We start from the raw sequence: 9,161 nt of genomic DNA, 5'->3' as shown, positions 1-9,161 counted from the left end.
TATTTCGTTTACGATAAAAGCGAATAAATATTTACCTAATAGCGGCCGGTAATTTTGAAGACTGAACGGCCTTAACGTACGTAAGTAACGAATAATGCTGGGTAAACCAATGAAATTTATTTTTCGAAACACGGTCTGGAATGTCGGAGACAAGAACTTGTATAATTTACCGAGTATTGCTGCAGGGAATTTTGAAGACTGAACGAACTCAACGTAAATTTACCAAATTACGGCTGAGTAAACTTTTGTAACAAAAATTTTTCGAAATAGGGTATGGAGTTTTGAGGAAGAAAGCTTGTATAACTTACCGAATTTTGGGGCCGGGAAGTTTGAAGACTGAAAGGAATAAGACTTAAAGAAATTTACTAAATTACGAACGAGTTAACTTATAAAACATATATTTCGAAACACGGTCCGGAATGTCGAGGATGAAAGCTTATGTAATTTACGGAATAATGCGGCTGGGAATATTGAAGACCAAACGGACTCAATACAAATGTTTTTGCGGAATTGACACGGCCTGAGATTTTGAAGACGACACGGTTTTACCTCAAATCAGTAAATGTTTGAAATACTTCCCGACTTTCAAACTACAACGCAAACGGAATCAACCACCGGTAATACATGCAAAAACTAAATTTGAAATTTTCTTTGTCCTTGTGATTGGTTACTAAAATTCCCGGTAAAATGTAGATACGGCCGTTTTTCAATGATATTTTAAAAATATACTTGTGTTGGGCCGGTTTCGCCTTGAGGTTTAGCCGGCCGTAATTTGATATATTTATTTACATTGATCGAGCCCGTTTCGTGCTCAAAATTCGCGGCCGCAATATTCAATAAATTACATAAGCTCTCGCCTTCGGCATTCCAGGCCGTGTATCGGAAAATATATTGTATAAAGTGAGTCGGCCGCAATTTGGTAAATTTAACTTTAGTCAGTTTAGTCTTCGAAATTACCGGCCGCCATTCGGTAAATATTTATTCACCTTTACCGTAATAGAAATGAAAAATATATTTTTTTTTTGCTTTAAAAAAACTAAGCTTTCGCATACCTTCACGTCTGATCTAGTCAAACGAACAGTGAAATTTGACCCTTATGGTAATTGATCCGCTGATGAACGAACTTCAATTTTTTTGTTCTAAACTCGTCTTGTGATTGGCTAAAAAACGTTGGGTGGCCCCGGTTGAGTTCGTGTCACTGTAAGTTCACAAACACTTTCATCTGGACAAGCAAAAGCATTCTTTAAAATCTGGATGCTAACGATAATTTCTTCCGTTCAATTTCATAGAATCCGATTCTAAATCTTCTAAAATAATTCGGTTAACGTCAACAGGTAAATTTGGATCTCTTAGTTTTAGAATTGGTTTAAACCTTTATCAGAAACCAAACATTTACGACCAGTAAAAATAACTTTTTTACTTTCCATATTTCATAATACAGGACGCGATTTACCCTTTAAGTCTTTCTTTCCGTATTAGCCACCAACAAGAGTAAACCACTGTATAATTCAACAGAAACAAGCATAATTATGAAATAGCCACTGTTGAGGCCAAACAAAAAAATTAAATTTTCGTGCCCACAGTGTCGATCGTTGAGTTGGCGGTCAACGGAGGTATATTTGTTTGGTGGTTGGAAGTAAGGAGGACAAAAACACGGCAACTGTGCCAGGACACCTATTTTTCATGTACTTTTGCCGCAGCGAGATGCCATTATAACGACTGCTGTCTGTGTACTACTGTAACTAATGATATTTAAGGTAAAAAAAAACACTTCATTTTTCCTTTGCTTTGTATCAAGGTAAGCGACCCGTCTAAGCCTTTATAGCTGGCAAAGATACACTGAAAAGCAAAAAAAATTAGAGACAGATCGATACCTGTATTCCTGCGCTTGGTACTTCACTCGCCGGAGTGGAGGCCCATAGCGAATTGTTCGCTCTGTCGTTTTCCTTTGCAAGGAACGCAAAACAAATCCTGAGCCTTACGAGAAAGAAAAAAAAGCTTCTACCAGCAATATCAACTTTCTTCCAGAGATTCATCACTCGTTCGGAACACAATTTCTCCAGAGAAACAACTAGTTTCGGAGAGAGAGAGAGGAAAAACGTTTGCGCATGCGCTTGAGACTCGCGATAAGAAACGCGGGCTCAGAAATGTGCTTATTTAAACTCAATAAATTTTGCGTGAAATGAACAACCGTTACAAAAGTTTAAAAAACAAGGAAGCCGTTGAAAAGATAAGGTTCTAATTCTCATTTTTGAAAAGAAGAAAAGAATCTTAAAATATTGAGAGGGTGTACAAATTGTACAAAAACTGTTCTCGCGCCAAAAAACGGTCTTTTGTGCAAAGTTTCAACCCGGTTGCGAACTGAATCAATTTGCGGCAACGTTTACAGTGTCGTGTTGGCTTTTTCTGATCACTTTTTCGTCCGTTCATGCAAAATGTTGATTCGTCGGTAAAACAAGGAAGAGTAAAGAAGCTTTCTACGGCACTTCTAAGCCCCTGCTTCTTGGTTTGGCAAGAGCCGTAAACTTTCCTGAAGAAACTCCAGTTTTTTGACCTCATCGTCGATATCCTGCTGGCAGAGGCGTTTATTTGTTAACTTCCCCTACGGTTTACGTGGACCGTAGGGGAAGTTAACCAATAAACGCCTCTGCCAGCAGGGTACATCGTCGAACGATCGAAATTCGAAAAGCAAGGTAGTCGCTGCTCATCGTCGTTTTCCGACCGACATTCCAATTAATTAAACTTAATTCCCGTCAGCCTTTTCGAAATTTTAGACATAGAGGGAAGAAAGAAGGCGAGATATCAATCAAGGAGCACGTGGTGTGACGCCTGTGAAATAACATTTTAACAAAGTGCCGAAGTAGACTGAAGTATGGCGATAACAAATGGATTTCGTTGTGAACTGTGTTGACTCAAAATCATGCATTTGGTTTTGTTTTGATTTCAATCTAGAAAAGCGGCTCTTTAAGATTGGAAAAATTACGAAAAAAGAAGCCATTTATTTTTTAACCAAAGTTAAATATCTATCATTGCAAAACCAATTACTGTTAATTTTACATAGGTACCCTTCCACTATTTTAATTAAGCTAATATTGGAGAGAGGGAAGTTTTCTCTAATTAATATCTTGCAATAGTTCCATTATTTACTGTGTTGTCCAAATAGCTTAGTTAAGTTTTCATAACATTAAATCATTTTGGAATTTACTTTTGTGTCTGTTATTATCACCATTCAAATCAAGACAGATACCAGTAAACCAATTGTCAATCAAAACCAGCTCAGACCAAGCCATTCTTAACTCCCACCCCCCATCATATCAATCAAAATATTCAGTTCAAACTTTTTTTTAACTCAAAAAAACTTTTTTTGGCTCCCTATACCTAACCTCTTCTATTCCTTTTACCACCTACTTTTAATACTAACCAACATGTTACTGATCTCCCTCATTCCTTTTCCTCTGATTATGATTATCTCATCTTATTTCATTCTAACCTTCCTTATTATTATTATTATTATTATACATTTTTGTACTGCCTTAAAGTGGCTGCAAATTGAATATAAAAATAATGAATAAACAAATTTGTCAAAGAAATCTTTAAAAAAAAACGAACAAACAAACGAGCAAAAAGGGCTCTTTCCAATATTCTAGAGAATAAAGCTTTCTTTATGGAGTCTTTTGCAATGAAAATCTTTCATTTTCCTTTTTTTCCTTTCTTGTGTATCTTTTTGTCTTTTTATGTTGTATTTCTTCATTTTCATTTCATTTCCGGTGTAATTGTATTAAGTTAAGAAAAATTTGACCCACTATCTGCATGTCAAAGGAATACCTTGTAGATATATAAGAAAATAAAAGTGTGGAAGTGTGGACCTTCAATGCTAGTACCCAATTGAACTACTGATAGTTTTTATTTTAATGCTGCCTTATGGCTGCCATAACTACCTTGCAGTTTGTAGGTCCCTCAGTGCAAATTCTCTGTTGAACAACTAACCTTTTATTTTCATCAATTTACACTTTCAACACTTGCCACCATCACGCTTCTTTTCCCCTTATTAACCCACTATTTTTGTGGAGATTTGGAAACCCTTTCATTTGGGATTCCATACTTTTACATAATCAATCAATCAATCAATCAATCAAGTTTATTTACTATACTTGCGACATGGTTACCCTGATTGCCCAAGCCAGAGGCTCATGTATGAAACATAAGAGAGCAACCCACCCATCCCACCCCAGGGGAGGACATCCACCACACAGTAGTCTCGTGCGTGGGAAATTCATGTCTCCTACCTCTAACCCCGCAGGAGACGGGGCCTATGGTTTATTTGTCGTTATCCGAGAAGACTAGAATGTCTATCCATTTCTTTATATTATAGAAAGGTAGCAAATTCTCCTCAGTTATTTTTAAGACCACGAGTATTGGTCTGGCTGGGGCTCCAACCCTCGAACTCCCGCACAACACAATCCAGCACTCTAAACATGTAATGCCACAAAGTTTGCTAGATAAATCTATTGCATTCTTTTGAAAAAAGTTTTTCTTTCTAAAAAAACAAAAAAAAGTCAATATCCAACCACATCAACATGGCAATCTCACTTTCTGGTTCTTTCTGAACACCATTTTACCGTCAAAAGTTCTTGGCAGAACAGGAAGCAACTCATGTACAGTTATTGCCCTTTTGCAGTAAATGGTTTGAACCCAGGGGTAACATGTGAAGGTATAGTCTGATCGTCCTGGTGAGTGTAGTCCTGAGAAGGACTGTTGTCGGTGGTAGTGACTGACGTTTCGACAACCTGTGCGGAAGTCATCATCAGAGTCAAGTAAATGATTGTTGTCAGTAGAATGTTCTTATTCCAGTTTGTGTGAAATGATCGGTTGGTTTTGCCGTTATGTTATTGGCTGTAAGACTCAAGTGACGTAAGTCGGTCGTGATTGGTCTGTTTCGATCTGTTGGTAAAGTTAGGTCGTTCTTTTTCTGTCGTTTGTGATGTTTATGTCGTGAATGAGTCGTTTGTATGGAGCGGGTAGTTGTTGACATCTGTTTAGGGGAGTCTACTGCATTACGTTCACTTGGACGACAGAGCGAAAGACTTGCGAACGACTACATCACCTACGCAAGCACTGTCAGGCGAATACGACAACAACTCTGGTTCAATCACCGCTGTAAAGATCACGGCCTTGTTCCGGCCGGGCTCAAACTTAAATCCCCGTTGAACACACAGGAGGCCATCCAGATCGTCAAAGCCACCTGCAGACGACTGGTCAAAGCGCGGATAAATGATTGCCACAGAAGACTCAAACGCCACAGAAACAAACTACGACAAGTACACGACCAACTGAAACAGCTGATGCCAACTGACCTACTTGACATCGTTACGACAATTGCCGACAAAAGAGCCAACAAGACGACTGAACGCGCCCGCACTGGACATCAACAAAAATTGACACGACTGCTACGTGACAAAGAAAAGAGACGAAGCAAACCGGACGACAACTGGGTAAGTAACATTTCTTCTCGTTCCTTAGACAAGACTGAAACTCAGGTACTATCATACGGACTAAAACACTCAGCAACACCTAAACGCATACCGACCGAGGCTATTGTATCTAGTGTTGAGGCGGCCCTGTCTCGGCAACGAGAGCTATCTGAGCCGACCAAGGATAACATCAGAAGCAGAATTGCCTCAACTATACAATCAACGTCACTAAATGACAGCAACTTGACTAAAGACGAACAACGCGCATTGAAACGACTGAGAAACGACGAGAACATAGTCATCCTACCAGCCGATAAAGGACGAGTTACTGTTGTTATGGACAAAACTGACTATCACGACAAAATGGACGCACTAGTTAACGACAAACGAACCTACGAAGAACTCAAACGTGACCCAACTCCTGCACTTCAACGTAAACTCAACAGTAAACTACTGACACTCAAGAAAACGAACGCCTTTGACACCCAACGGTACTATCGACTGAGGTGCTCGGTACCACAGCCACCGAAGCTCTACGGTTTGCCGAAACTACACAAACCTGGTTTCCCGATGCGACCTATTGTTTCTTTCTGTGGCTCTCCCACATACCAACTATCCAAGTACCTGACGACAATACTACAACCGCTAACCGACAAATCCAGACATAAACTACAATCCACTGAAGACTTCATTAACGTTACCAAGACTGTTCAGATACCTGACGACTACAAACTAGTATCATTTGATGTGAAATCACTGTTTACAAGTATTCCACTTCAATTGGCATTACAATGCACTGAGACTGCAATCCGACAATCTACCGACCCACTACCGCTACCGACAGACGACATTATGGACTTGCTAAACATTTGCCTAACGTCTACTTACTTTCAGTACAACGGTAAACACTACAAACAGTTACACGGCACTGCCATGGGGTCTCCAGTTTCTGTTGTTATAGCAGAAATTGTGATGCAGAACATCGAGGAACGCGCCCTTTTGACTTGCTGACAAACGATACCGCTTTGGTTACGGTACGTTGACCACACCTTCACCGCCGTTCGACACGACGAAATTGACGCATTCCACCGCCACCTTAATGAACAAAACACTGACACACAGTTTACCAGAGAAGTCGAAGAAAATGGCAAACTTCCTTTTCTAGACTGGCTGGTAAGCCACAACGACAACTCATTACGGACGACAGTTTACAGGAAACCGACACACACCGACAGATTACTAGACGAGTCATCCTACAACCCTACATCACACAAAGCCACAACTATCAGAACTCTAACACGACGCGCACAACCAGTATGCGACTCGACAGACAGCTTATCCCACGAGAACAAATACCTTCATCGTGTTTTTACGAAGAACAACTACAACAACGACTTCATCCGACGAAACACTCACCGACCCACTACCACTACCGAAACAAACGACACCGCAACCCCTACGACTACAGCAACCATACCGTACATAAAAGGCATGTCTGAAAACATCTCGCGCATCTTACTACCCTTCAATATCCGCGTCGCCCACAAACCCATCACCACACTACGTCAGTTACTAACCAACGTTAAAGACAAAGACGAACCGAGGAACAGACAGGGAACGATTTATAAGATCAATTGTTCCGACTGCCAAGCCTCCTACATCGGTGAGACTGGCAGAAACCTCACAACAAGACTGACTGAACACAGACGGGCGACGAGGAAAGGAGATGTCAGCAGTCACATTGCTGAACACCATCGACTTACCAACCACAACATTGACTGGGACTCTGCGCAATGCCTAACCTACAGCACTGACTATTTTCAACGACTGACTCTGGAAAGCTGGTTTACTAACTTAGAACAGACTCCCCTAAACAGATGTCAACAACTACCCGCTCCATACAAACGACTCATTCACGACATAAACATCACAAACGACAGAAAAAGAACGACCTAACTTTTCCGACAGATCGAAACAGACCAATCACGACCGACTTACGTCACTTGAGTCTTACAGCCAATGACATCACGGCAAAACCAACCGATCATTTCACACGAACTGGAATAAGAACATTCTACTGACAACAATCATTCAATTGACTCTGATGATGACTTCCGCACAGGTTGTCGAAACGTCAGTCACTACCACCGACAACAGTCCTTCTCAGGACTACACTCACCCGGACGATCAGACTACACCTTCATTTTGCCCTTTTGTTTAGCAAATTGTTTTATTCATCCAATTTGGATATTTCTGTAATAAGAAGTCCACTGAGTCAGGCGTGGGTGTACCAGATAATAATTGTTCGAGGAATCTTACCAGGCAACAGGATATATGATTAAATCATACAAAACTCCTCAAACCTTTTTTGCGCTACAACCTCTGCCAGGCCCTAGAGCACTGAACAGTATCATGGACCATATATTGATCCTGAACTCCCTGTCAGCATTAATCCTGAAGCAATTCCGGATTCTGTTTTCAGTTGAGTTCTAACACCATTGTACTTATTCCAACTTTCCCAGGAATTTTTCTTTTTGGTAGCACATCAACGAGAACAATGGGTTTCATGAGGCTTTTACTGAGTGGCAGCATTCAGAGGAGCTCCTCTCATACCATATGGAAATAACTCATTTCCAATACACTCTTTGGACTTTAACGAATGTTAAGTTCCAGTGAGAGCGATATGCATGGGGTAACGCGATATTTTGCAGCGTTTTTTGACTTGTTCACGTAACATCGTGTAGGATGGGTGTGCTTTCGCTTCGCCTTGATAAAAATATGTCCCATTTTTTTTCGAGATTCACATTTATTACCAAAGCATGGTATTATTTACCTTCTATCAATTTGAATCTTAGCTTATTATCTAAAATGGAGGTAAATTATACTCAAAGAAATTAAGCTTGCAATGTGTTTCCTTATAATTACCGAGTACTGAAAGGTGGCTCTTGAGCAAGAAAATGAACATTTCACAAAAATAATACGTTCAATATGTCGAGTTCAACATGTTCAGTTTACAGAAGTTATTTTCAAATACCGTCCTTACATTTCAGCCTGAAAGGCAAAATATGTCCACGAATACACAGTTTAAATTACGCCGACATCTCCTTGATCAGACGATCGAACAACTCGCCGACGACAACATCAACACGCTCACGCCACGCATGCGCAGACGATTTTCATCCCTGTCAATGCACTGGCAATCGGCTACGTAGCAATTCTAAACGCGATTTCGGAAGAAAATCATGGATTGAAGGTAAAACCAGACTATTCCTGACTTGAAGTTCAAGTATATCTTAAACCTGCATACAAAAAAATAAGTAAATAAATAAACAAAACACCGGCACTTTTTTTTTAAACTTCGCATGTATTTCGCATGTATTTCCACATTGGACCTCAAACAATCCATCAGGTTATTAATCCTTGTAGGTAGCCTCTTAAGTGAAAATTTCAAAATATTTACGGAAAACACTTATTCAGTTATTTCTTTCTTGGAAGGTCTGTTAATACTCACATTGCAAACCTTTCGCCGGTATATTTTATCGACACTCTCCTTCTTACGCACAGCCACCATTTTAGATTCACAGGAAGCATAGCTGAGGCCGCGCGGATTCGTCCTGACCGGAATTGTTAGTAATGGTGGGAGAATAAATTCTAAAGTCTTCCAGTTGCCATTAGCACGACTATTCTTGC

General features: G+C 40.1%; 1 long non-coding RNA gene across 1 annotated transcript in view; it reads right to left on the bottom strand.

Annotated features, from left to right (window-relative positions):
- LOC148731120 (uncharacterized) overlaps positions 1-9,161 on the bottom strand; it is a 203,410-nt gene that overhangs the window by 15,501 nt on the left and 178,748 nt on the right. The gene's annotated exons all lie outside the window — the stretch shown is intronic.

The sequence above is a fragment of the Stylophora pistillata genome, chromosome 5, assembly GCF_964205215.1.
Source record: "Stylophora pistillata chromosome 5, jaStyPist1.2, whole genome shotgun sequence".
Lineage (NCBI taxonomy): Eukaryota > Metazoa > Cnidaria > Anthozoa > Scleractinia > Pocilloporidae > Stylophora > Stylophora pistillata.
The sequence above is the reverse complement of the archived record's forward strand: the minus strand, read 5'-3'. Positions and strand labels throughout refer to the sequence as shown.